This window comes from Pleurodeles waltl, chromosome 11 (assembly GCF_031143425.1).
Source record: "Pleurodeles waltl isolate 20211129_DDA chromosome 11, aPleWal1.hap1.20221129, whole genome shotgun sequence".
Lineage (NCBI taxonomy): Eukaryota > Metazoa > Chordata > Amphibia > Caudata > Salamandridae > Pleurodeles > Pleurodeles waltl.
The window spans coordinates 974,783,345-974,806,706 of NC_090450.1; the positions used below are offsets into that span (position 1 = coordinate 974,783,345).

Genomic DNA, 23,362 nt, shown 5'->3' on the forward strand with positions numbered 1-23,362 from the left:
TCCTGCCAGTTTTTGAGAAAACGTAAAATAATGTTAACATCCCACAAAGAGGAATACTTTGGTTGTGGAGGTTTTACCATACGGATGCCTCTAAGCAATTTGCAAATCAAGGGATGTTCTCCTACCGGTTTCCCTTGAATATGGGGATGACCCGCCGAAAGAGCTGAACGACAATTGTTAATTGTCCTATCAGCTAAACCCTGAGAGGCCAATTCTGACAAAAAATTGGCTATGACATGAATTTCTAACCCCAAGGGATCCACATTCCTTGTGTCGCACCAACGTAACCACTTCTTCCAGGCCTGTTCGTATCTCTTCTGGGTGGAGGGGGCCCAAGATTGGGATAAGAAAAACAACGCTGAGTCCGAAACTCCAGGCACTTGCCATCGTCTCCTGAAAGTCTCCAGGCCATCAGAGTTAACAGACCTTGAAGGACCAGAGGATGGAAATTGTTCGATGGATCCGACAGGAGATCCACTGACCACGGTATCTTCACCGGAAATTCGCATGACTGGTTCATTGCGGAAGGGAACCATGGTTGAGCACTCCACCATGGGGTCACCAGAATGATTTCCGAGCGTTGGCGACGCACTTGAGCCAAGACGCGAGGAATCATTACAAAAGGAGGAAAGGCATAGAGAAGTTCCCTCGGCCACAACTGCATGAATGCGTCCGTCCCCTTCGCTTGAGGATCCGGCCTCCAACTGAAGAAGCATGGGACCTGACTGTTCAACCGGGAGGCGAATAAATCTATCTGACATGTCCCCCAACGAAGTTGGAGAGCTTGGAAAATGTTCCGTCTGAGCCTCCAGTCGCTGCCATCCCGAAGGAAACGAGAGTTCCAGTCTGCTGTCGTATTGGTAATGCCCGGAATGTATTCCACTATTACCGAGATTTTTTGATTGAGGCAAAAGTGCCAGAATTCTTTCGCTATCTCCGCTAGGAGACGAGACCTGGTCCCTCCTAGGCGATTGATGTATCTGACCGCGGAGACATTGTCCATCCGCAGAAGAATACAGCAGTGAGCCTTGCGGGGAGCCAAGGATTTGATGGCGAACGATCCTGCCAGGAGCTCCAGGCAGTTGATGTGATAAGATAATTCCCCCGGGGACCAACGGCCTCCAGTCTCCACTGGGCCGCAACGTGCCCCCCAGCCCCAACGGCTGGCATCCGATTCGATCACTACATCCGGATTGGAGGGAAAAATCGCTCTGCCATTCCACGCATCCATGTGGTCTAGTCACCATGTTATCTCTGTCTTGGCATCCTCCGAGAGGGGAATTAGTTCTGAATATTGAAGACCTTTTTGGAGATGAAGAATCTTCAATCTCTGAAGGGCTCTGTAGTGTAGAGGCCCCGGGAAAATTGCTTGAATCGATGAGGCTAAAAGGCCGACAAGCCGGGCTAGAGTCCTCAACTATATAGTCGGAGAGGCAAGCGCTCTCCTCAACTCCTTCTTGATCAGATTCCGTTTGGTGATCGGGAGAATTAGTAATGATGCTAGAGAATCTATCTGAAACCCTAGAAAATCCATACTTTGTGAAGGAATCAGGTTGGATTTCTCTGAATTTAGGATAAACCCTAGATCCTGGATCAATTTTATGGTCCAATTGAGGTGAGTCAGCAACAGGCTTTTGTCTTGAGCCATGATGAGAATATCGTCCAGGTAAATAATTAGGCGCACTCCTCGTTCTCTTAGGAATGGCACCACTGGACGAAGGAGTTTGGTGAAACACCAGGGCGCTGAGGAGAGGCCGAAAGGGAGCACCTTGAATTCGAACCACTGGGAATCCCATTGGAATTGTACGAATCGTCTGTGAGGTGCAAATATCGGGACTGAGAGGTAGGCGTCTTTGAGGTCTAGCCGTACCATCCAGTCCTTGTCCCTTAAAAGATCTCTGAGAAGGTGGATGCCCTCCATCTTGAAATGGCGATACACCATCCAGGAATTGAAATGTTTTAGGTTTAAAACCAGTCTGGATCCGCCGCCCTTCTTTTGAACCAAGAAGATAGTGCTGGCGAAACCCCGAGGGTGAGGTGAGGTTTCCACCACTGCCCCTTTTTGAATGAGAGAGATAATCTCCTCTTTTATGAATTTGTGATCTGCGCAGGAAAAAAGGAGAGGCATAGGAGGACTCTTTTGCTTTGGGAGGGCATAAAATTCTAGCTGAAAGCCCTGAACTGACTGAAGAACCCAAGGGTCCTGAGTAATGGATTCCCAAGCCGGGAGAAACAGTTGAATCCTGCCCCCCAAAGTTACCTCTGAGGGAAGAATAATTCTCACCTGAATTTGTGCTGTCTTGAATGGAGTTACCCCCACGGTATCCTCTTGAGTTTCTACCTCGCCCCCTGTAGCGATTGGGGTAGAAGTTGCCCTGGTTTGGGTAGGTTCCTCTGTTGCCTTGGGAGGCATATCTCGGGGCCTGGTATCTACGGCCTGGCACTCGACCCCTGAAGCGTCCGGCCCGCATAAAAAGAGCATTATTGAATACCTTTTTGATGTTCGATTGGGCTTTATCAAGGGCTGTAAATGTAGCTACGTATTTATTCAAGTTGGAAATAAATTTATCTCCGAAGAGCATACCGTTAGCCGCAGGACCGGCTTCGTTAATGGATAACTCAGCGAGCTTAGGATCTAAACGAATGAGGAAAGATCGTCTGCGCTCCGTTGACATGGCGCAGTTTGCGTTTCCCAGGAGGCAGATTGCTCTCTGGGTCCATTGAAGTATCGCTTCCGTATCCAAGGGGGTTTCAGATTCCTTGGATTCTACAGCTAAATCCAATATTTTTGTTAACGGACCAGAAATGTCTAATAATTTGTCCTGACAACCTTTCCAGGCACGGTCTAGACCCTTTTTTGGGTCCTTGGCGAATTTCCGGAGAAAGGTCGCCAAGTTAGGGTCCAGTTCTGGAGTGTCCGCTACTTTACCCAGGAGGGAGGGGCGAGGGCACTCTGATCTAAGAGTATTGCGTACCTCTTTCTCAAAGCTTCTGCGCAGCCTGTCTTGGACGTAGTTCGCCACTTCCTGTTGAGGGACCCACTCAGTAGAGCGAGGGTGAATGATATCCTCTGGAGAGAATAAGAGGTTTTTGCCTTGCGGGGTGTCATCTTTGGGTGTATTATGTTTCGCCTTGCGCTGCTTTTTGCGTGGTTGAGTATCAGTCTGAGATTCGTCCGAATCCGATTTTGAGGAAGAGGGATCGTGGTAACTGGATTGGGAAGATGTCTGCACAGGAATGGAAGGTGAAATTTGAGGTGGGGGAGATCCTCCATACGCATGGTCACGCAACACGGAGGTTGCCATTTGTGACAAAATTTCTGCAGAAGAGGTGCCACCTGAACGCTGTAGTCTAAGACCCAACACGTCACCGGAATCTCCGGTTTGCAGGCGAGGTTGTTGGCTACTTTCACCTAGAAATTCTCTTCTAGCGAAATTAGACAGAGGTTGAGTAAAAGGCTTGAGGGCCTGGATTAACGCCCAATTCACGGAGTCTTGCACATGGTAACCCAGTGCTTCCACCAGTCTTTCCTCCAATAGATGTTCTGAGGTTTCCTCCTGCAGTTCGCCATACTGCTCTTCCTCATTGGCGTAGTACGCCATCGCAAAAAATGTGGGTAAGTCCTTGATAGGAGGAGTTGACAGGGGGGGGGCAAAACCCTGAGCAGGTGTTTAAATTATCTGATAAAGAGTTTTTAAAGTTTTTAAAGTGGAGGGAGCCACCTGTCAATTTTAAATCTTATTAAGTAAAAACTATTAAAATATCTTTATGCCCCCTGAGCAAAGCTCTATGAGTATTATTTCAGCCCCTACGGGCGCTCTTAAGCCGCTTGCACCGGAGAAATTGCCACTCGCGTACTCGCGCTGCAAAGAAGCCGGTCGGAAGCCTCTGATCGGCTCAATGCGCGCGCGCACGCATGGGCAATGAAAGAGGACTACGTCCTCTGAGCGAGCGAGCGCTCGTTCGTACGGCCTGCTCCCGCTCCACACCAGTGGTATTGTAACGCTGGGGGCATTTAAGGAATCGGAGCCGAAGCTCCGGAAAGCGAAGCAAAAAACAAATCAAACACTTCTGACGCGCTAGCAATATTATTAATAAACTTTACAATTCGACATGACATTCAAGCGGAGCGAAGCTCCGAGCGCGCTGTTTACTATAATATATTAAAATCACAACAAATATAAGAGCGTTTCGCGCGGACTTAACTGGCTGCTGGAGCAGCAAAGAAAGAGGAAGGACTATAGAGCTCATGATATATATATGGACAGTATCGTGCCATGATTGGTGAGCTAAGGCTCATGGGATTTGTAGTTTGAAAAAGTATTGTTTTTTATTGGCTGCTGTGTTTGTCAGTAAAGTTAAGAGAAAGCATAATCCGAAGCCTCCGGTCCTGACATAGAATTTAAAAAGCATGTAATAGAGGATAGGTAACGTCGGATTGGTCAAGACTTCCAGGCAGGTGACAAACTGGGAGGCTCTTATCACTTGTTCATTGGCTATGAGGCTTGAGAACCTTCAGAGAGGTTTGGGATTGGCTGAAGAGAGAGCATGCAAATTGTTAATTGGCCAAAGAGACGGGAAGTCTGCACGCGGTCCACATCACCCACCCTGCTCGCAACTGGCAGGCTCTAGTGACGTCAACAGAAAGATGCTAACACAATATAATTCTGTTCATTGGTTAAACATACTATTATTGGCAAAACTAATTATTACTATTTTGTGGGCAATCCTCGGGCGCCGACCGCGAAACGGCTGGAAAATAGGTAGGCTCTTGGTAAGGCGAGTTTGGCTACATCGTCGCTCTATGGCATCTGGGCACTGTGTGCCACCGCCGAGAGCCACTCGGCCTCTACCTCCGTCACGGTACGTCACGTCCTGTTGTAATGCCTGCATGGGCCTAGGCCCTCCTGTGCTGCCGCTGCAGAGTGCCCCCTTGTGTGCGCGGCTGATGTCAGCCCCTTGCCGGGAATCACCACATCTGTCCCATCAAACCTGGAGGCCACGAGTGCGGTGAGTGCGATTCCGACTGCTGCCGTGCCGCGGACAGCTGTGCAAGCCCGCGGGCAGCTCTGAAGGAGCACCTTGTCGCCCCCCACAGCGGCCGGGGTTAGAGAGCACCCCCTGGACACACCCTCTGCGCGAGCAGAGCTGGGACGTCACGCCCACTCCCAACCCCAGCTACGCGGGGGCGGGGCTCGGCGGCTCTCGGTGCCTGGGTGTTAGTATGCGCTCCTAGGGCTGGGCTGAGCAGGGCCTGGTGTCAGCTGATCTACGGAATGGTTAGGGGCACCGGCGCCTCCCAGGGATTGGGCGGAGCTGGGTCTGTGCACGTGCTGCTTCCTTGGGATTGGGCTGAACCGGGTCTGTCACCTGCGCTTCCCAGGGATTGGGCTGAGCTTGGTTTGTGCACGTGCTACTCTCAGGGATTGGGCTAGACTGGGTCTGGTCACCTGTTCTCTTGGGATTGGGTTGAGATGGGCCTGTCACCTGCTGCTGAGCTGGGATTGGGTTGAGCTGGGTCTGAGCACCTGCTGCTCCCTAGGGATTGGATTGAGCTGGGTCTGTTCACCTGCGGCTCCCCTGGGATTGGGCTGAGCTGTGTCTGAGCACCTGCTGCTTCACAGGGATTGGGTTGAGCTGGGTCTGCCACCTGCTGCTTCCTTGGGATTGGACTAAACTGGGTCTGTCACCTGCTGCTTCCTTGGGATTGGACTAAACGGGGTCTGTCCCCTGCTGCTCCCCTGGGACTGGGCTGAGCAGGATCTGTCACCTGCGGCTCCCAGGGATTAGTTTGAGCTGGGTATGTTCACCTGCTGCTCTTTTGGGATTGGGCTAAACTGGGTCTGCCACCTGCTACTGTCCTGGGATTGGGATAAACTGGGCGTGTCACCTGCTACTCTCCTGGGATTGGGCTGAGCTGGGTCTGTCACCTGCAGCTCCCCTGGGATTGGTCTGAGCTTGGTATGTTCACCTGGTGCTCCACAGGGATTGGGTTGAGCTGGGTCTGTCACCAGCTGCTCCACAGGGGTTGGGTTGATCTTGGTCCATCACCTGCTGCTTCCCTGGGATTGGGCTGAGCTGGGTTTGTCACCTGCTGCTCCCCTGGGATTGGTCTGAGCTGGGTCTGGTCACCTGCCGCTCTCCTGGGATTGGGCTGAGCTGGGTCTGGTCACCTGCTGCTCTCCTGGGATCGGGCTGAACTGGGTCTGGTCACCTGCCAGTCCCCTGGGATTGGTCTGAGCTGTGTCTGAACACCTGCTGGTCCCCAGGGATTGGATTGAGCTGGGTCTGTCATCTTCTGCTTCCCAGGGATTGGGTTGAGCTGGGTCTGCCACCTGCTGCTTCCCTGGCATTGGGCTGAGCTGGGTCTGGTCACCTGCTGTTCCCCGGGATTGGTCTGAGCTGGGTATGTCCACCTTGTGCTCCACAGGGATTGGGCTGAGCAGGGTCTGGCATCTGCTGATCTACAAGATGGTTTGGGGCACCTGCGGCTCCCAGGGATTGAGCTGAGCTGGTCTGTGCACGTGCTGCTTTCTTGGGATTGGGCTAAACTGGGTCTGTCACCTTCTTCTTCCCTGGGATTGGGCTGAGCTAGGTCTGGTCACCTGCTGCTTCCCACGGAGTGGGCTGAGCTCGTTCTGCCACCTGCTGCTTCCCTGGCATTGGGCTGAGCTGGGTCCGGTCACCTGCTGCTCCCTGGGATTGGGCGGAGCTGGGTATGTCCACCTGGTACTCCACAGGGATTGGACTGAGCAGGGTCTGGCAGCTGCTGATTTACAAAATGGTTTGGGGCACCTGCGGCTACCAGGGATTGAGCTGAGCTCGTCTGTGCACATGCTGCTTTCTTGGGATTGGCTAAACTGGGTCAGTCACCTGCTGCTCCCCTGAGATTGGGCTGAGCAGTATCTGTCACCTGTGGCTCTCAGGGATTGGGTTTAGCTGGGTATGTTCAACTGCTGCTCTCTTGGGATTGGGCTGAGCAGGATCTGTCACCATTGGCTCCCTGGGATTGGGCTGAGCTGGGTCTGTCACCTGCTGCTCCCCTATGATTGGTTCTGAGCTGGGTCTGAGCACCTACTCCCCAGCGATTGGGCTGGGTCTTTCACCTGCTGCTTCCCATGGATTGGGCTGAGCTTGGGTCTGTCACCTGCTGCTTCCCTGGGATTGGGCTAAACTGGGTCTGGTCGCCTGCTGCACCCCTGGAATTGGGATGAGCTGGGTCCGAGCAACAGCTGCTCCCTGGGGTTGGGCTAAACCTAGTATGTCACATGCTGCCTCCTGGGATTGGGTTGAGCAGGATCTGGGTACCTACCATTCCGCGGGGATGTGTCTGTCACCCGCTGCTTCCCCGGGATTGGGCTAAACTGGGTCTGGTCACCTGCTGCTCCACGGGGGTTTATAAAAATGAAGGGGAGTACCCTGTCACCCCACCCTGCTTTGGGTACTATCAGAGCAAAATCACAAAAGATATATAACAGGTAGGGACAAATCTATGCATTAATTAAACTAACCAGTCAATCCACTTCTGGTTAATCGGGATAATTAATTTCCCAAAAATCTTTATTTATTTATTTAGAAAATAGCAGCGAATTCCTCGACATAAGTACGTCTAAAAAACATATCAAATCAATGACTAAACACAAATTCCTCTACACAATTACACAAAAAAAAAAAAAAAATTGCATCAAAATAAAGTAAAATGTCCAACGAAATGGTTCATGAAGGTCACTCTAGCTTAATTCTCGTAGTGATCCTGTCTTATACCGGTGACCAAGGGGTTAGCACCCAGCTGAAAACACCTCACATACTTTAAAGGTATTTATGTAGTGCTTTCCAATTATTTAAACCTTCAGTTTATTAATTACACGCCCTTGGTTCCGTAAGGAAATGTCAACGCGTTTCGGCCTCTAAACTTATGGCCTCTTCAGGACAGTCGAAGGACACTGGCAACTCTTTCTTTTAAACAACAAAGCCACGTAATCACTGCAACCTTCTGGTTAATTTGCCTATTTTAACTGTTATCAATATCCTGATGTTTCTGGTTTCACTAGGCAATATTATCACCATATAGTCAAATATCCGACTCGGTTGTCATCAGTTTGTTTTATTCTTTTCCAAACGCCAGATCTCAATCCTCACTGCTACCTTCCTTATAACTACTCGTGCAATGTAGGCTAAAGTAGGTGTGTCAACTGCCTGCTCCCCTGGGATTCGCCTGAGCTGGGTAGTGTTGCTCCCCTGGGGTTTGACTAAACTGGGTCTGGTCTCCTGCTGCTCCCTTGAGATTGTGCTAAAGTGGATCTGTCACCTGCTGCACCCCTGGTATTGGGCCAAACTGGGTCTGGTCACCTGCTGCTCCCATGTGATTAGACTGAAATGGGTCTGTCACCTGCTACTCCCATGGGATTAGGCTAAACTGGCTCTGGTTACCTGCTGCTCCCAGGGATTGGGCTGAACTGGGGTTGTCACCTGTTGCTCCCCTGAGATTGGGCTGAGATGGGTCTGTTAACTGCTCCTCCCCTGGGAATGGTCTGAGCTGGGTATGTCACCTGCTGCTCCCCTGGGATTGGGCTGAGCTGGGTCTGTAATCTGCTGCTGAGCTGGGTCTTTCATCTGCTGCTGAGTTGGGTCTGGGCACCTGCTGCTCCCTTGGGATTGGGTTGGTCTGTGCTGGGTCTGGGCACCTGCTCCTCCCCTGGGATTGGTCTGAGCTGGATCTGGGCACCTGCTGCTTCCCTGGGATTGGGCTGAGCTACATCTGAGCACCTGCTGCTCCCCTGGAATTGGGCTGAGCTCGATCTGTGCATCTGCTGCCCCCCTGGGATTGGACTGAGCTAGGTATTTTGCTGTGCTGCTTCCCTGGGATTGTGCCAAGATGGGTCTGAGCACCTGCTGCTCTCCTGGGATTTCGTTGAGCTGGATCTGTGCCCCAGCTGCTCCCTGCTCCAAGGGGATGGGTCTGGGCGTCTGCTGTTCCATGGGTTTGGGCACCAGCTGCTTCAGTAGGATGTAGCATATGTAAGATGCTAATTAGACAACTCAATAAAATGTGCAGTTGGTATGAAATATCTTTATTCTCAACACCCCAGCCTGCTCCTTCAATGGTTCCTCTCAACACCCCAGCCAGCTCCTTCAATGGCTCCAACAGGCAACTCGCTTCTCCCCAGCTGTCCCCACATTCTACCACCTCTTTGCATTCTAGAATGACATTAGTTCATATTGCAACAAGCACACATATATAGGGCTACTAGAATTATGCGATTGAGCGGCCTCAGTGATTTTTGCATAGTTACAGATTTTCCGCATTTGCTACATAATTCATCATCTGCCACTTAATAGATTAAAAAAAGGTTTCTAGATCAAAGAGTTCAAAAGTTACTAAAATGCGACAACACATGTTGCCGCACAGTGAAAGGCCCCTTGCAAAGCTGGATTAGTCACCTGTCTGTTGCTTATTGCTATATTTGGGTGTTAAACTGGTATTAATGAGGTTCTACGAATGCCCAGAGTGTGTTACCAAGTTTGAAAATACTGACATAATGAAGTAATGGTATTACAAAATGTGCTGCATTATTTGCCTTTTGTCATCCCATAATTTACTCAACCCTGCCACATAATTTTACCGTCTCCTGCCACATAATGCTAGTGGCCCTGCGTATAAGCCATTTAATTTAGAAATGCTAATACAGCATATAAGGAGAGACATCACATTTATCCCCCACAGCTAGAAACATCATAGCAATAAAAGATTAAGAGAAGGACATTCATTCCCTAAATATTATTGTTTTAATAAATTAGCACTGAAATATTTCTAATTTATTATTATTATTATTATTAGGACAACAGAAAAAGAAACAATATTGTAAAGGTTGAATGTCAAAACCTACAACAGATTAATATACAACACTTGAAAGACCAAACAAATAGTTAACTACTGATAAAACCATCAAGATATCATGGCAGTTTGTGTTCTAAGACTTTTCTGTTGCCCTACATTTTTGTCCACACCTTATGGAATAGAAACATAACTATCCACACTTTTGTCACTACCAGAATTGAATGCTGTTTCTATTGATTTGATTGTTACTATAAAATTTAAGTTCCACACTCCACGATAATCTGTTTGACCGCATTCCTAAATAACTTCTCCACTTCGTGAACTTTGGTAAATCTGGACCACCATGTACACCCTACTGGTGCTCCGATTTTGACCCAATCACCAACCTGAATAGACATTTTACTAACATTTTTCATTTTGACAAAATAACATTTACGTTTCTTTTGAAGATCAGTTTATTTTTCCCTCCAGTCACCCACACCATTAAATTTCACCCACTTATTCCAATTCTTCCACCTTGGAGAGAGTAACATATTGGGAGCTCTTCCTTTGAATAATTCAAAAGGGAATTTTCCAGTTAAAGTGTGCAGTCATTCTATGTTCAGTGATTATCTCTTGCATTGTCTGTCTCCAACATATACCATCAGCTCTAGCTGGCTGAATACTTTCTTTCAATGTTTTGTTCAACCTCTCAAAAGCACCAATTGTCTCTGGATGGTAAATAGAGCTCTTCTTGTGTACATTTCTGCACTCTCCCACAAACTGTTCAAATTCTCTTGGACAAAACATTGGCCCATTGTCAGACAGAATATCATTGGGAAAATCTCTCTCTCTTTCTCTCTCTTGCTCTCTCTTTCAAAATATCACACACACTTTGCATGAAAAGTGGTGTGATGTTCTTTCAAAGGCCATACACTATCTATAGCTACCTCATCCCATGAATGACTCAAGTTTTCTAGGCACCATTGGTATTTGTTTTGTAACTAAAATGTTGTCACTGTTGTTGCAATCTATGCACTCGTATACATCACACTCAATCTCAATATCTATAGCAGGTCACCAAAATTTCAATATAATCATCTTCTTTGTCTCTACATACCCCAAGTGACCTTCATGACCTAAAACAATTTCCTTATACCCGCGTGACTTGGGTACAATAAGTCTAGTGCCTCTCAACAATAAACCATTGTCAACTGCCAGTTCATCCTTTATCATTGGCCATGATTTATCTTGGAAATGCATGTTTCCTATGTCAACGGCTTCAATAACTTTACATAACACATCAGCTTTACACATGTCTGCCTTTGATTCCTCTTCTGTTACAGCTCCACTTGTTATTTCACATGCATTTATCGCCTCCTCACTTAGATCATGTTGCTCTCCATCAGCTACCTTCTAACATTTGCACTCTACCAATCAGTCTGCTTATTGATTTATTGATTTTTTATTCCTGGTAGACATTCCACGCCAACACTGAAATTCTGTAAAGAGATGATCCACCTCCTAATCCCAGAGGAAATAGAATCTAACCATTTCCTCATGAAAACCTCTCACAAAGGTTTATGGTCAGTACAGACCTTGAAGGATGTGCCCCAAACCAAATCCTGAAACATCTTTAATTCATCTCAGTTGGGGGGTTGATATGATGCGTTCACACCTCAGCTCGTCACCAATGTAAGATGGTAAAAAGTTGTCCCATTTCGATGTGCAGTGGGTATGAGTATCTTGAATTTCAACACCCCAGCCGGCTTCTTCAGTGGCTCTTACAGTCAACTCACTTCTCCCCATCCAGTCAACATTCCACCATCTCATTGCATTCTAGAATGTAATGAGTTCACATTCCCACAAGCGCATTTGAGCCATTTAACTTAGACACACTTTAAGGAGGTACACAACAGCTTAACTGGCTGTAGGCACCTGCTGCTCATTAGTGATAGAGCGGGCTAACCACGGGCACCTGCTCGTTTGTGGAAAGGGGCTGCCTTCCAGAGCACTGTACTCCTTGCTTCAAAGGGGTTGGGCGGGTCCACTGTATTCTGTGTTCCAACGATACTCGAAGTACAGCCCGGGGCTGCATGTGGACCTCCTGATCTTAGTATGTGACCCCTTGTCACAGCCGCACTGGGTCGCTGTTTCCTCCACTCAGCACTAACATAAAAAATATCTTAAATAAATAGGCAAGCATTTATTTAAATGTTAATCGAAGTTAAAAGAAGTAACTAGGGTGTTCTTCACCACCTAACTTTAGGAACACCTTCATTTTTAAAGACCTCTTGGAGCAAAAGTGTAAATAGATAAAGTCCAGTCAAAATGTAAAAAGTGTACTTCATTACTGTAGGAAGTTGGCTCTGTATGTGCTATTTCAAAGTAAGGAATAGCATGCACAGAGTCCAAGGGTTCCCCTTAGAGGTAAGATAGTGGTAAAAATAGATAATACTAATGCTCTATTTTGTGGTAGTGTGGTCGAGCAGTAGGCTTATCCAAGGAGTAGTGTTAAGCATTTGTTGTACATACACATAGACAATAAATGAGGTACACACACTCAGAGACAAATCCAGCCAATAGGTTTTTGTATAGAAAAATATATTTTCTTAGTTTATTTTAAGAACCACAGGTTCAAATTCTACATGTAATATCTCATTCGAAAGGTATTGCAGGTAAGTACTTTAGGAACTTTAAATCATAAAAATTGCATGTATACTTTTCAAGTTATTGACAAATAGCTGTTTTAAAAGTGGACACTTAGTGCAATTTTCACAGTTCCTGGGGAGGTAAGTTTTTGTTAGATTTACCAGGTAAGTAAGTCACTTACAGGGTTCAGTTCTTGGTCCAAGGTAGCCCACCGTTGGGGGTTCAGAGCAACCCCAAAGTCACCACACCAGCAGCTCAGGGCCGGTCAGGTGCAGAGTTCAAAGTGGTGCCCAAAACACATAGGCTAGAATGGAGAGAAGGGGGTGCCCCGGTTCCGGTCTGCTTGCAGGTAAGTACCCGCGTCTTCGGAGGGCAGACCAGGGGGGTTTTGTAGGGCACCGGGGGGGACACAAGCCCACACAGAAATTTCACCCTCAGCAGCGCGGGGGCGGCCGGGTGCAGTGTAGAAACAGGCGTCGGGTTCGCAATGTTAGTCTATGAGAGATCTCGGGATCTCTTCAGCGCTGCAGGCAGGCAAGGGGGGGGTTCCTCGGGGAAACCTCCACTTGGGTAAGGGAGAGGGACTCCTGGGGGTCACTTCTCCAGTGAAAGTCCGGTCCTTCAGGTCCTGGGGGCTGCGGGTGCAGGGTCTCTCCCAGGCGTCGGGACTTTGGATTCAAAGAGTCGCGGTCAGGGGAAGCCTCGGGATTCCCTCTGCAGGCGGCGCTGTGGGGGCTCAGGGGGGACAGGTTTTGGTACTCACAGTATCAGAGTAGTCCTGGGGTCCCTCCTGAGGTGTTGGGTCTCCACCAGCCGAGTCGGGGTCGCCGGGTGCAGTGTTGCAAGTCTCACGCTTCTTGCGGGGAGCTTGCAGAGTTCTTTCAAGGCTGCTGGAAACAAAGTTGCAGCCTTGCTTGGAGCAGGTCCGCTGTCCTCGGGAGTTTCTTGTCTTTTCGAAGCAGGGGCAGTCCTCAGAGGATGTCGAGGTCGCTGGTCCCTTTGGAAGGCGTCGCTGGAGCAGGATCTTTGGAAGGCAGGAGACAGGCCGGTGAGTTTCTGGAGCCAAGGCAGTTGTCGTCTTCTGGTCTTCCTCTGCAGGGGTTTTCAGCTAGGCAGTCCTTCTTCTTGTAGTTGCAGGAATCTAATTTTCTAGGGTTCAGGGTAGCCCTTAAATACTAAATTTAAGGGCGTGTTTAGGTCTGGGGGGTTAGTAGCCAATGGCTACTAGCCCTGAGAGTGGGTACACCCTCTTTGTGCCTCCTCCCAAGGGGAGGGGGTCACAATCCTAACCCTATTGGGGGAATCCTCCATCTGCAAGATGGAGGATTTCTAAAAGTTAGAGTCACTTCAGCTCAGGACACCTTAGGGGCTGTCCTGACTGGCCAGTGACTCCTCCTTGTTGTTTTCTTTGTTCCCTCCTGCCTTGCCGCCAAAAGTGGGGGCCGTGGCCGGAGGGGGCGGGCAACTCCACTAAGCTGGAGTGCCCTGCTGGGCTGTGACAAAGGGGTGAGCCTTTGAGGCTCACCGCCAGGTGTTACAGCTCCTGCCTGGGGGAGGTGTTAGCATCTCCACCCAGTGCAGGCTTTGTTACTGGCCTCAGAGTGACAAAGGCACTCTCCCCATGGGGCCAGCAACATGTCTCTGGTATGGCAGGCTGCTGGAACTAGTCAGCCTACACAGACAGTCGGTTAAGTTTCAGGGGGCACCTCTAAGGTGCCCTCTGGGGTGTATTTTGCAATAAAATGTACACTGGCATCAGTGTGCATTTATTGTGCTGAGAAGTTTGATACCAAACTTCCCAGTTTTCAGTGTAGCCATTATGGTGCTGTGGAGTTCGTGTTTGACAGACTCCCAGACCATATACTCTAATGGCTACCCTGCACTTACAATGTCTAAGGTTTTGTTTAGACACTGTAGGGGTACCATGCTCATGCACTGGTACCCTCACCTATGGTATAGTGCACCCTGCCTTAGGGCTGTAAGGCCTGCTAGAGGGGTGTCTTACCTATACTGCATAGGCAGTGAGAGGCTGGCATGGCACCCTGAGGGGAGTGCCATGTCGACTTACTCGTTTTGTCCTCACTAGCACACACAAGCTGGCAAGCAGTGTGTCTGTGCTGAGTGAGAGGTCTCCAGGGTGGCATAAGACATGCTGCAGCCCTTAGAGACCTTCCTTGGCATCAGGGCCCTTGGTACTAGAAGTACCAGTTACAAGGGACTTATCTGGATGCCAGGGTCTGCCAATTGTGGATACAAAAGTACAGGTTAGGGAAAGAACACTGGTGCTGGGGCCTGGTTAGCAGGCCTCAGCACACTTTCAATTGTAAACATAGCATCAGCAAAGGCAAAAAGTCAGGGGGCAACCATGCCAAGGAGGCATTTCCTTACACAACCCCCCCCCCAAACGAAAGAGGATGAGACTAACCTTTCCCAAGAGAGTCTTCATTTTCTAAGTGGAAGAACCTGGAAAGGCCATCTGCATTGGCATGGGCAGTCCCAGGTCTGTGTTCCACTATAAAGTCCATTCCCTGTAGGGAGATGGACCACCTCAACAGTTTAGGATTTTCACCTTTCATTTGCATCAGCCATTTGAGAGGTCTGTGGTCAGTTTGAACTAGGAAGTGAGTCCCAAAGAGGTATGGTCTCAGCTTCTTCAGGGACCAAACCACAGCAAAGGCCTCCCTCTCAATGGCACTCCAACGCTGCTCCCTGGGGAGTAACCTCCTGCTAATGAAAGCAACAGGCTGGTCAAGGCCATCATCATTTGTTTGGGACAAAACTGCCCCATCCCATGTTCAGAGGCATCAGTCTGCACAATGAACTGCTTAGAATAATCTGGAGCTTTTAGAACTGGTGCTGAGCACATTGCTTGTTTCAGGGTGTCAAAGGCCTGTTGGCATTCCACAGTCCAGTTCACTTTCTTGGGCATTTTCTTGGAGGTGAGTTCAGTGAGGGCTGTCACAATGGATCCATATCCCTTCACAAACCTCCTGTAGTACCCAGTCAAGCCAAGGAATGCCCTGACTTGAGTCTGGGTTTTTGGAGCTACCCAGTCCAGAATAGTCTGGATCTTGGGTTGGAGTGGCTGAACTTGGCCTCCACCTACAAGGTGGCCCAAGTAAACCACAGTTCCCTGCCCTATCTGGCATTTGGATGCCTTGATAGAGAGGCCTGCAGATTGCAGAGCCTTCAAAACCTTCTTCAGGTGGACCAGGTGATCCTGCCAGGTGGAGCTAAAGACAGCAATATCATCAAGATAAGCTGTGCTAAAGGACTCCAAGCCAGCAAGGACTTGATTCACCAACCTTTGGAAGGTGGCAGGGGCATTCTTTAAACCAAAGGGCATAACAGTAAACTGATAATGCCCATCAGGTGTGGAGAATGCTGTTTTCTCTTTTGCTCCAGGTGCCATTTTTATTTGCCAGTACCCTGCTGTCAAGTCAAAGGTACTTAAGAATTTGGCAGCACCTAATTTATCTATGAGCTCATCAGCTCTTGGAATTGGATGAGCATCTGTCTTGGTGACAGAATTGAGCCCTCTGTAGTCCACACAAAACCTCATCTCTTTCTTTCCATCTTTGGTGTGAGGTTTGGGGACTAAGACCACTGGGCTAGCCCAGGGGCTGTCAGAGCGCTCAATTACTCCCAATTCCAGCATCTTGTGGACTTCCACCTTGATGCTTTCCTTAACATGGTCAGACTGTCTAAAGATTTTGTTTTTGACAGGCATGCTGTCTCCTGTGTCCACATCATGGGTACACAGGTGTGTCTGACCAGGGGTTAAGGAGAAGAGTTCAGGAAACTGTTGTAGGACTCTCCTACAATCAGCTTGCTGTTGGCCAGAGAGGGTGTCTGAGTAGATCACTCCATCTACTGTGCCATCTTTTGGGTCTGATGACAGAAGATCAGGGAGAGGTTCACTCTCTGCCTCCTGATCCTCATCTGTTACCATCAACAGATTCACATCAGCCCTGTCATGGAAGAGCTTAAGGCGGTTCACATGGATCACCCTCTTGGGGCTCCTGCTTGTGCCCAGGTCCACCAGGTAGGTGACCTGACTCTTCCTTTCTAGCACTGGGTAAGGGCCACTCCATTTGTCCTGGAGTGCCCTGGGAGCCACAGGCTCCAGAACCCAGACTTTCTGCCCTGGTTGGAACTCAACCAGTGCAGCCTTTTGGTCATACCAAAACTTCTGGAGTTGTTGGCTGGCCTCAAGGTTTTTGGTTGCCTTTTCCATGTACTCTGCCATTCTAGAGCGAAGGCCAAGTACATAGTCCACTATGTCATGTTTAGGCTCATGGAGAGGTCTCTCCCAGCCTTCTTTAACAAGGGCAAGTGGTCCCCTTACAGGATGACCAAACAGAAGTTCAAAGGGTCAGAATCCTACTCCCTTCTGTGGCACCTCTCTGTAAGCGAAAAGCAGACATGGCAAGAGGACATCCCATCTCCTTTTGAGTTTTTCTGGGAGCCCCATGATCATGCCTTTTAATGTCTTGTTGAATCTCTCAACCAAGCCATTAGTTTGTGGATGGTATGGTGTAGTGAATTTATAAGTCACTCCACACTCATTCCACATGTGTTTTAGGTATGCTGACATGAAGTTGGTACCTCTGTCAGACACCACCTCCTTAGGGAAACCCACTCTGGTAAAGATACCAATGAGGGCCTTGGCTACTGCAGGGGCAGTAGTCGACCTAAGGGGAATAGCTTCAGGATACCTGGTAGCATGATCCACTACTACCAGGATGTACATATTTCCTGAGGCTGTGGGAGGTTCTAGTGGACCAACCATGTCCACACCCACTCTTTCAAAGGGAACCCCCACCACTGGAAGTGGAATGAGGGGGGCCTTTGGATGCCCACCTGTCTTACCACTGGCTTGACAGGTGGGGCAGGAGAGGCAAAACTCCTTAACCATGTTGGACATATTGGGCCAGTAGAAGTGGTTGACTAACCTCTCCCACGTCTTGGTTTGTCCCAAATGTCCAGCAAGGGGAATGTCATGGGCCAATGTTAGGATGAACTTCCTGAACAGCTGAGGCACTACCACTCTCCTAGTGGCACCAGGTTTGGGGTCTCTGGCCTCAGTGTACAGGAGTCCATCTTCCCAATAGACCCTATGTGTTCCATTTTTCTTGCCTTTGGACTCTTCAGCAGCTTGCTGCCTAAGGCCTTCAAGAGAGGGACAGGTTTCTTGTCCCTTACACAGCTCCTCCCTTGAGGGTCCCCCTGGGCCTAAGAGCTCAACCTGATAAGGCTCAAGCTCCAAAGGCTCAGTTCCCTCAGAGGGCAGAACTTCTTCCTGAGAAGAGAGGTTCCCTTTCTTTTGCTGTGTTGCAGTTGGTTTCCCAACTGACTTTCCTGTTCTCTTGGTAGGCTGGGCCATTTTTCCAGACTCCAGCTCTACTTTTTCACCCTGTGCCTTGCACTGTGCTCTTGTTTTCACACACACCAGTTCAGGGATACCCAGCATTGCTGCATGGGTTTTTAGTTCTACCTCAGCCCATGCTGAGGACTCCAGGTCATTTCCAAGCAGACAGTCCACTGGGATATTTGAGGAGACCACCACCTGTTTCAGGCCATTGACCCCTCCCCATTCCAAAGTAACCATTGCCATGGGATGTACTTTTCTCTGATTGTCAGCGTTGGTGACTGTGTAAGTTTTTCCAGTCAGGTATTGGCCAGGGGAAACCAGTTTCTCTGTCACCATGGTGACACTGGCACCTGTATCCCTCAGGCCCTCTATTCTAGTCCCATTAATTAAGAGTTGCTGTCTGTATTTTTGCATGTTAGGCGGCCAGACAGCTAGTGTGGCTAAATCCACCCCACCCTGAGAAACTAGAGTAGCTTCAGTGTGGACCCTGATTTGCTCTGGGCACACTGTTGATCCCACTTGGAGACTAGCCATACCAGTGTTACCTGGATGGGAGTTTGGAGTGGAACCTTTCTTGGGACAGGCCTTGTCTCCAGTTTGGTGTCCATGCTGTTTACAGCTATGACACCAGGCCTTTTTGGGATCAAAGTTTTTACCCTTGTACCCATTGTTTTGTGAAGAGGCTCTGGGCCCACCCTCCTGTGCAGGTTTTTGGGGGCCTGTAGAAGACTCTTTACTATTTTTAGTTTTGGTTGTCTCATCACCCTTCCCCTGGGGAGTCTTTGTGACCCCTTTCTTTTGGTCACCCCCTGTTGAAGTCTTGGACACCCTTGTCTTGACCCAATGGTCCGCCTTCTTTCCCAATTCTTGGGGAGAAATTGGTCCTAGGTCTACCAGATGCTGATGCAGTTTATCATTGAAACAATTACTCAATAGGTGTTCTTTCACAAATAAATTGTACAGCCCATCATAATTACTTACACCACTGCCTTGAATCCAACCATCTAGTGTTTTCACTGAGTAGTCAACAAAGTCAACCCAGGTCTGGCTCGAGGATTTTTGAGCCCCCCTGAACCTAATCCTGTACTCCTCAGTGGAGAATCCAAAGCCCTCAATCGGGGTACCCTTCATGAGGTCATAAGATTCTGCATCTTTTCCAGAGAGTGTGAGGAGTCTATCCCTACACTTTCCAGTGAACATTTCCCAAAGGAGAGCACCCCAGTGAGATCTGTTCACTTTTCTGGTTACACAAGCCCTCTCAAAAGCTGTGAACCACTTGGTGATGTCATCACCATCTTCAAATTTTGTCACAATCCCTTTGGGGATTTTTAACATGTCAGGAGAATCTCTGACCCTATTTATATTGCTGCCACCATTGATGGGTCCTAGGCCCATCTCTTGTCTTTCCCTTTCTATGGCTAGGAGCTGTCTCTCTAAAGCCAATCTTTTGGCCATCCTGGCTAACAGGAGGTCATCTTCACTGAGAGCATCCTCAGTGATTTCAGAAATGTGGGACCCTCCTGTGAGGGACTCACCATTTCTGACTAACACAGTTGGAGACAGGACTTGAGGGGTCCTGTTCTCCCTATTTAGGACTGGAGGAGGGACATTGGCCTCCAAGTCACTAATTTCTTCCTCTGTGATGTCATCATCAGAGGGGTTGGCTTTTTCAAACTCTGCCAACAGCTCCTGGAGCTGAATTTTGGTAGGTCTGGAGCCAATGGTTATTTTTTTGATATTACAGAGAGACCTTAGCTCCCTCATCTTAAGATGGAGGTAAGGTGTGGTGTCGAGTTCCACCACATTCATCTCTGTATCAGACATTATTTTGCTAAAAGTTGGAAGACTTTTTAAAGAATCTAAAACTGTTTCTAGAATCTAATTTCAAACTTTTAACAAACTTTTAAACTCTAAAAAGACAATGCTAAACAGGGACTTAACACACAAGGCCCTAGCAGGACTTTTAAGAATTTAGAAAAATTTCAAATTGCAAAAATGAATTTCTAATGACAATTTTGGAATTTGTCGTGTGATCAGGTATTGGCTGAGTAGTCCAGCAAATGCAAAGTCTTGTACCCCACCGCTGATCCACCAATGTAGGAAGTTGGCTCTGTATGTGCTATTTCAAAGTAAGGAATAGCATGCACAGAGTCCAAGGGTTCCCCTTAGAGGTAAGATAGTGGTAAAAATAGATAATACTAATGCTCTATTTTGTGGTAGTGTGGTCGAGCAGTAGGCTTATCCAAGGAGTAGTGTTAAGCATTTGTTGTACATACACATAGACAATAAATGAGGTACACACACTCAGAGACAAATCCAGCCAATAGGTTTTTGTATAGAAAAATATCTTTTCTTAGTTTATTTTAAGAACCACAGGTTCAAATTCTACATGTAATATCTCATTCGAAAGGTATTGCAGGTAAGTACTTTAGGAACTTTAAATCATAAAAATTGCATGTATACTTTTCAAGTTATTGACAAATAGCTGTTTTAAAAGTGGACACTTAGTGCAATTTTCACAGTTCCTGGGGGAGGTAAGTTTTTGTTAGATTTGCCAGGTAAGTAAGTCACTTACAGGGTTCAGTTCTTGGTCCAAGGTAGCCCACCGTTGGGGGTTCAGAGCAACCCCAAAGTCACCACACCAGCAGCTCAGGGCCGGTCAGGTGCAGAGTTCAAAGTGGTGCCCAAAACACATAGGCTAGAATGGAGAGAAGGGGGTGCCCCGGTTCCGGTCTGCTTGCAGGTAAGTACCCGCGTCTTCGGAGGGCAGACCAGGGGGGTTTTGTAGGGCACCGGGGGGGACACAAGCCCACACAGAAATTTCACCCTCAGCAGCGCGGGGGCGGCCGGGTGCAGTGTAGAAACAGGCGTCGGGTTCGCAATGTTAGTCTATGAGAGATCTCGGGATCTCTTCAGCGCTGCAGGCAGGCAAGGGGGGGGTTCCTCGGGGAAACCTCCACTTGGGTAAGGGAGAGGGACTCCTGGGGGTCACTTCTCCAGTGAAAGTCCGGTCCTTCAGGTCCTGGGGGCTGCGGGTGCAGGGTCTCTCCCAGGCGTCGGGACTTTGGATTCAAAGAGTCGCGGTCAGGGGAAGCCTCGGGATTCCCTCTGCAGGCGGCGCTGTGGGGGCTCAGGGGGGACAGGTTTTGGTACTCACAGTATCAGAGTAGTCCTGGGGTCCCTCCTGAGGTGTTGGGTCTCCACCAGCCGAGTCGGGGTCGCCGGGTGCAGTGTTGCAAGTCTCACGCTTCTTGCGGGGAGCTTGCAGAGTTCTTTCAAGGCTGCTGGAAACAAAGTTGCAGCCTTGCTTGGAGCAGGTCCGCTGTCCTCAGGAGTTTCTTGTCTTTTCGAAGCAGGGGCAGTCCTCAGAGGATGTCGAGGTCGCTGGTCCCTTTGGAAGGCGTCGCTGGAGCAGGATCTTTGGAAGGCAGGAGACAGGCCGGTGAGTTTCTGGAGCCAAGGCAGTTGTCGTCTTCTGGTCTTCCTCTGCAGGGGTTTTCAGCTAGGCAGTCCTTCTTCTTGTAGTTGCAGGAATCTAATTTTCTAGGGTTCAGGGTAGCCCTTAAATACTAAATTTAAGGGCGTGTTTAGGTCTGGGGGGTTAGTAGCCAATGGCTACTAGCCCTGAGAGTGGGTACACCCTCTTTGTGCCTCCTCCCAAGGGGAGGGGGTCACAATCCTAACCCTATTGGGGGAATCCTCCATCTGCAAGATGGAGGATTTCTAAAAGTTAGAGTCACTTCAGCTCAGGACACCTTAGGGGCTGTCCTGACTGGCCAGTGACTCCTCCTTGTTGTTTTCTTTGTTCCCTCCAGCCTTGCCGCCAAAAGTGGGGGCCGTGGCCGGAGGGGGCGGGCAACTCCACTAAGCTGGAGTGCCCTGCTGGGCTGTGACAAAGGGGTGAGCCTTTGAGGCTCACCGCCAGGTGTTACAGCTCCTGCCTGGGGGAGGTGTTAGCATCTCCACCCAGTGCAGGCTTTGTTACTGGCCTCAGAGTGACAAAGGCACTCTCCCCATGGGGCCAGCAACATGTCTCTGGTGTGGCAGGCTGCTGGAACTAGTCAGCCTACACAGACAGTCGGTTAAGTTTCAGGGGGCACCTCTAAGGTGCCCTCTGGGGTGTATTTTGCAATAAAATGTACACTGGCATCAGTGTGCATTTATTGTGCTGAGAAGTTTGATACCAAACTTCCCAGTTTTCAGTGTAGCCATTATGGTGCTGTGGAGTTCGTGTTTGACAGACTCCCAGACCATATACTCTTATGGCTACCCTGCACTTACAATGTCTAAGGTTTTGTTTAGACACTGTAGGGGTACCATGCTCATGCACTGGTACCCTCACCTATGGTATAGTGCACCCTGCCTTAGGGCTGTAAGGCCTGCTAGAGGGGTGTCTTACCTATACTGCATAGGCAGTGAGAGGCTGGCATGGCACCCTGAGGGGAGTGCCATGTCGACTTACTCGTTTTGTCCTCACTAGCACACACAAGCTGGCAAGCAGTGTGTCTGTGCTGAGTGAGAGGTCTCCAGGGTGGCATAAGACATGCTGCAGCCCTTAGAGACCTTCCTTGGCATCAGGGCCCTTGGTACTAGAAGTACCAGTTACAAGGGACTTATCTGGATGCCAGGGTCTGCCAATTGTGGATACAAAAGTACAGGTTAGGGAAAGAACACTGGTGCTGGGGCCTGGTTAGCAGGCCTCAGCACACTTTCAATTGTAAACATAGCATCAGCAAAGGCAAAAAGTCAGGGGGCAACCATGCCAAGGAGGCATTTCCTTACAATTACCATGCAGAGCTGTTTCACCTTAGTACATCAGATTATACAGTGCATTGAGAAGTAAAGTGAGTTTTCAAACATGAATTTAGAAACATTAATTCTTCCCCCCACACTGACAACAATGCCAATAGGGAACTGAGAGGCAAGTCAGTTATGTGCACTCATTGGGTGGTCTGGGTTCCTATTATACATTAACATTATGGTCTATTAAATCAAACACAGGAGAAGGTTTTGTACAGTGCATAACCAGAGGTCATGTATTTTGAGGTCCTCATATGTAAGAATAGAGGAAAAGGAAGGAAAGTAAAATAAAACAATGCCTAAGATCACACAGTTTGGTAAAGTGGGGAAGCCAGGATTAATTCCTGGTTTACGGGTTTGCACTTCAGCCACTGGATGTATATGCTTCGCTTCCCCTACACCCACCTTCCCACTAACAGACTCCGTCCTCTAACCTGCTCCGCCCACGACACAACTGCCACACAGCTGGCATCAATGCAGCCCTCGGTCACATCTCAAGGCAAACATTTTGGCCCCTGAGAAAATGTTTGTGAGTACCAATGCTCTGTTCTATGGGTCTGTGATGTTCTCCAGAGCCCAAGCTCTTATTACTTCTCATAGGTGGGCCTGGAATACCACCACTACTTCCTGGAATGTTAAAGGTCTTGAGCACCTTATGTATGCTCTGTGGGAATGGGTCTGCCTTGGCACCTGGACCAGTGCCAGGCATCGGTAACAGT

The 23,362-nt window shown here is 48.8% G+C and overlaps 1 protein-coding gene across 1 annotated transcript in view; it reads left to right on the forward strand.

The window, feature by feature from the left end:
• Positions 1–4,865: 4,865 nt before the first annotated feature.
• The window catches only part of TOP3B (DNA topoisomerase III beta), a 139,402-nt gene continuing 120,905 nt past the window's right edge, over positions 4,866–23,362 (forward strand). The window contains exon 1 of the mRNA XM_069215240.1: positions 4,866–5,010. The gene's annotated coding sequence lies outside the window, so the exon portion shown is untranslated. The remainder of the gene's footprint in view (positions 5,011–23,362) is intronic.